This window comes from Cetorhinus maximus, chromosome 7, assembly GCF_964194155.1.
Source record: "Cetorhinus maximus chromosome 7, sCetMax3.hap1.1, whole genome shotgun sequence".
In the NCBI taxonomy this organism is placed as follows: Eukaryota; Metazoa; Chordata; class Chondrichthyes; order Lamniformes; family Cetorhinidae; genus Cetorhinus; species Cetorhinus maximus.
In genome coordinates this window covers 124,080,560-124,086,559 of record NC_135885.1, presented here as the reverse complement: position 1 = coordinate 124,086,559, position 6,000 = coordinate 124,080,560, and positions in this window count along the sequence as shown.

Below are 6,000 nucleotides of genomic sequence, written 5' to 3'. Positions count from 1 at the left end.
GGCTGAAGTGAAAAACTGGCAGCCAGTAATTGGAAGTTGCCCCAATGAATCCCAGCTATAAATACCTTTTACCCATTCCAGTCTAAAGCATGAAATGAAACCCACCTATCAGATCCTATCAGATAAACTTGAGGCAGAGGAATAGGAGCTTGCTGGTGGAAAATCTGGAACTCTTGCTTGAGGAGATATAATTAAACTGCATTAAAAATACCAATGAATGAGAGAAGTATGGGAAACATGGACCATCCTAATCGGGTTCTCACTATTATTAGTGTGCTACAATTGGTCTGTTCTTATGGCCTGAATTTTAGAGCAGACATCAAAACCCCAATATTGCAGTAAAAACTGGGCCCCAAGCCTGCACTGTGTGTGGCAATGGAACCAGCTCAGCAATTTCACTGCAGATCGCATCCTAATTGGCTGCCTGTGGGATAACTACCCAATTAAGCAAGGCAGGTGGTCTCCTAATGTTGCTAGTCCAATCAGAGTGCTGACAGACCTGAAGTTTCAATTGTGCCACCAGAAGATGCAGATGGTCTTGGGAGCTAGCCATGTAAGTTTAAAAATAAATAAAAAGACTCAGGGAGCTAAGGGTCAATGGTTGGAACTATGGGGGCTGCTTCCCCTACCTGGTTCCCCCTCTTTGAGCTAGCAAACTTCTGGCTCTGATGGCCCCTGCACTAAGAGAGACCGCTTTCATTTATCTGGTAGCCCCCCCTATGCTGTGGAACGATCGACCTGCCATCGGCAAGATGCCAGCAGTCCTGTAAAATAGCCCTTAATAGGGTTGTTAATTATGCTAAATGGCTGCCCACCTCCTTGTAGTGGGCAGCCGCTCCACACCTGGTCCTGCCGCTGGGGAAGTGTCTCAGCGACAGAAGAACATAAAAACATTAGAAATAGGGAGCACGAGTCCCATTGAGCCTGTTCCACCATTCAATAAGATCATTGCTAATCTGATTGTGGCCTTAATTGCACTTTCCTGCCTGCACCTCCCCTCCACTGTGCCCACTACCCTTCCCTCCCTACCCGCCCTATATCACTTGACACCCTTGCAGATCAAAAATCTGTCTAACTTAGCCTTGAATATATTCAATGATCTATGAATATTCACTGAAAATTCCAGAACAATCCTTTGAGGGGACAAATTTCTCCTCACCCCTGTCTTAAATGGGAGACCCCATTTTCTGCACTGTGTCATCTAGTTCTAGATTCCCCCTATGTCTAGATTCCCTCATAAGGGAACATATTCTCTCGGGGTCTACCCTGTCAACTCTCCTCAGAATCTAATATGTTTCAATAAGATCACATCTCACTCTTCTAAACTGCAATGAGTATAGGCCCAAACTGGTCTACATCCTTCATAAGACAACCCCTTGCCGAAGTGGTAAGGACTCTGCCAGTCAACATCCTGAGATGGACCCACATGTGGACAGTACTAACACTGCACTTTAGACTCCTCATTCTTTTACCTTGACTGATTGTTCACACCACCCCCACCACACCCAGAATGTCAGGCCCTTCCCACTTCACTCCTCCATGCCCTGATCCCACTCCACACCCCCCCGTTACCCAATGACCTACCCTAACGGGCCCCAAGCTTCCATGCAAGCTGCCATTCTCCTGCTCCCTTCCCTTATGCCATAGAGTTCAACAAGGAAAACTGCTGACCTCAGGCAGAGCTACACAAAGTCAGGTGTGTTGCATGCTACCGATTGTAAACCAGGTGCAACAAGATTCTCTTGCACTGCTGACTTTGTCTCTTGGGTAGGAATTTATTAAAAAACTGGTTCATGCTAATGAGTATTACAAGCATGAGCTTGCCACAGGCTGGCGTAATGCTCAACATGCACTGCAACCACACTGCTGACTTTATCTTTGCATCTCAAACGCTGTCAAGTTGGGTCTTGCCAATCAAGTCCTCTATTTCTCTCCCCACAGATGCTGCCAGGCCTGCTGAGTGTTTCCAGCACTTTCTGTTTTTACCTCAGGTTTCAACATTTGCAGTATTTTGCTTTTAATTTAATATTTATGGGAAGTTATTATATTAATTGAAATAATATCTTTATTTGAGCCTAATAATCATCTAAATGGACTGAGACAGCTATTAATACTGATTTGGCCAATTGTTTTGGCTGTTATCCGTGAAGTGATTGGGTGAGTGAACCAACCAGATAGACAATCTTACCACAGTAAAAGCAGTTCAGTTAGCATGCATTAGTATGTTGTGGAATCACACCTATCCTTTACCTTTAACATGGACTGTCTCAACAGTGAAGATATCAGTAAAATAGTCCTCAAATTGCTCTGCCAAGTAAAGCCTATTTTCTTAAAACTGTTATCAAAATATTTTTTACGTGCAGCACTTTTGTATTTTAGGTGTTAAATTGTGTTATAATTTAGATGAACCTAATTACTAAACCATTTGAAAATGGGCTCTTCAACTCAAAAAAGTTTGGAAGCACCGTGTTAGTGATCAGGTCTGTATGGGTTTTAAATGTTGCAAAATGTCAAACAGGTTTTATCCACTTTTCCCCTGATTCTTTTTATACTTTGCAATGGAAAGTTAGCAAAATATTTGTAAGGCCCATGCTGCACACATTTCCAAAATTACTTAATAGGGTGCAAACAGCTAGGGGCGGATTTTCAGATTGTGGTTGAGAACCCAACACCCGGGTGAATGCTGAGTCCCTGCCCTGCAATCAGGCTGCGTTGCTCATGTGATTTTTAAATATAAATGGCCAGGAGGTAAGCTTGGCACCCAACTAGATCTTCCAAATGCCTCAAGGAGGCGGGCAATGCCTGTCTGATACCAGCTCCTCAAAGCCCAGGTGGCAGCCAATTTGGGGTCTGCCTTGCTGAAGGGACCAGGCAGCTGCTGCAAGCCATGGCGGTGAAATGAGGTGAACAGCAGCCTTCACAAGGCAAGGGTCAGCCCCACGAGTTTGCTTCAAATATAAATGCAAAGGAATTTATTTGGGTCCAGCAGAGAACATGGCACCTTTGCACTGGCATGCACAAGACTGTTTGGGCTTGCTGGGAAAAAAAATGAAAATTGCTTCCGGGAAAATTAGGCCCCTTAAAAAAAATTCCTAAAGCAGCTTAAGGGACCATTAAATGTCGGTGACCGTGTTCCCCACTCCTTCCAGCCCACCCAGCCTTACAAAATTCGAAACTGTCCCAGAGGCATCAGGGTTCTAAGGCGACTTCTGGGACCACAATTTTCAAAGTCTGTGCACACCGGGTCCTGCCCCTGCAGTCCTTTGAAGATCCTGGCACTAATATATTGTTAGACTGAAAACCAGTTCTTACAGGAGAAGCTATTTATGCCTTTGGCATTTCGCAGCCTTCCTAATTCAGTTTTGTTTTGTTTTTCCAGTTGAATGTAATCTCTCTTGGATCACTGAATGCAGGAAATTGTCAATATTTCTTGATAGAGCATTTCGATTTGTTAAGTATGGCCTGGATTTGCATATTACTATGGTATTTTTTGCTAGGGAACAAATGATATCATTAGTTCCTATGCCATTAGGCAAGAGATTACAAGAAGATATATTTTCCCTTTTGACAACTCGGTTTCTGATTTTTCAAGGATTTTTTTCCCCAAGTTAATTATGTTCAATAAAAGAAGAAACTCATGGGGCAGAATTTTGCCGTCGGCGAGCAGGGGGCGGGGCCCACACGCCGATGCGTAAAATGACGGCCCATTTAACTTTTTGGGAAGGCGTGTCTGCAGCAAAATAATTAGTAAGAACTACCCACAAATATTTTTGGCATTGACTTTTTCAAAAAAGCCATGGGTGAAAATGGGAACAAAGAACATTCAAATCACTCATGTTTATACAGATATTAAAGAGTGATGAAAACTTTCAGCATGCAAACTACACACCTGGCTCATTGTGCTAGGGTTGATGCTAGTTGCAGATCAGAGATATCTAATCTAATTGTATTTCTTGCTATTTGTATATATATTTTTGCTCTTCAAATAATTTCTGCTTCTGCTTCTGCTTTAGTTGCCTCAGCATCGGAGACTAATGTCTGAATTCTGCCAACATTAATATTGGTAGCACTAGCCATACCACCATGACCTGCTGAGATGGTAGTCCTGACAATGAAAACTTATAAACAAAATTTAATCTAAAGATGGTTCTTGAAGATTTCAAGTGACTATTCCCTTTGTTAGCTTGTTCCTTTGTGAAATTGGGAAGAAAGATTGTTGATACACTGTCTTGGAAACAAATGGTCTTTGTAGTTTGTGTGGATGGCTACCTCATGTTTTGTCCTTGTTGGAAGGCACCAGGTACTTGCTTCTGTCAATTCCCACCAGCCCATTCCATATTTTATAGAACATGGTCACTCTATTTTTTCCCTCCTTTGCTGTAATGATTCCCATTCCAAATCTTCATTCAAGGATGCAACCTTGGTCCACTTCCCCTACAGGACCCCTTTTTCAAAATCATACCTGCCATTTTTCAAAGTTTACTCCAAACACAGAACCAATGGACCTCTGGACTCTTAAGTCCTGAATTTTCGTGCAGATGAAGAGGCTCTCTGTCCATGCAAAAATGTTGGCAGAGGCCCGAATCCATAAGTCTCACTGCCAAACCCGGCCTCTGCCATTTTTGCAGGGGTGGAATAAATGACGGGTCATAAATCACACATCCATGTTTCATGGAGGCAGCTGCCCATATTAATCAGAAGCTGACTCCACTCGTGTGATTTTGGTGAAATAGGTGTCTAAACCTGAACTGTGCAGATTAGACTTGGTAGGCACAGGTCTGAACCTTGTAGATTAGTTTGGATATACAGGATATCCTTTCGGAGGGGTAAGGTACCCCTTTGATATGGCCCTGGGGCACCTTTGGGAGAGGTAAGTCAATCCTTTGGGAGAGGTGAGGCACCCTTTGGGTAGGTCGGGTGCCTTTTGGGAAATGTTAAAAGTAGACATGACTGTGTGTAAAAAGTGCATAAGCTCATTGGAACTGTCAAGATGTCAAATGAACCTGTCAAAGCTGCCAAGAACTGTCAAGGCCACAGGGTTGAGTGGGGGGCATGCGTTGGCATGGGAGTCTGAGGGTCCATAGGGGTGGGTAGAGAGACATAAAACAGCATAAGGGGTATGAGGGTCCATGGGGTTGGATGAAGAGGTGTAGGGTGGCATGGAGGGTCTGAGGAGACATGATGAGTGGGTGAAGGGCATGAGGTGGCAAAGGTTGGCATGGATGGGACATGGGGAGTGCGTAGGAGTGAGGGAGTGTGAGGGATGAGGGCTGGAAGACTGTTTTTTTGTTTTACTCACAATTTAAATACCTTCAACAAAGTGCCGGTGCACAGAAGCAGTCCACCTCCACACCCAGCAGATGGGTGATGGGCCTGACTTCTATTTCAGCCTGTATCCCTGGAATGAAAACCCTATATTTCGAGCCTTTATTAACCAGGCCAGTTTTGCCAAGCTGGGAACTGTCTCATCTCTGCGACCCCAACCCAGGAACAAAAATCCGGGCCTATGTCTCCAAGTTTGCACTTAAACAAAAGAGAGCTGATGATACCAGCTATCCATAAGTTAAGTGTGAAAGACCACCATCTATCTCCCATTGTGTAGTGACGGCTTTGGACTTCCAAAGCATTCTGGTTGGATGATATCAGTATTGGTTATGTTATTGAAACCAGATTGCAACAAAGTGTTTGTCTAAGACCCAGGGAGAGACTTGCAGAAGGACATCATAAGCCAGCATCTGCAGAAAAGGCAGTGTCATCTTTGCCTTTTAAGAACAAGGAGGCTGTAAAGTCCTTAAAAACCTCCCAACCCGATTCCAAAACTCCAAGACCACCTGTAAAGAAATTTGGCCTTTTGATGTGAAAATTACAAGTGCCTAGCATTGCAACCTTCTGAACATTCATCTCCTTGAGGAAATCCTGCAACAATCCTGATATCTGACTTCAGTTATTTGAACCCATCTGAACTACAATTCATGAGTGGAAAAAGATACCTTTCTCCAC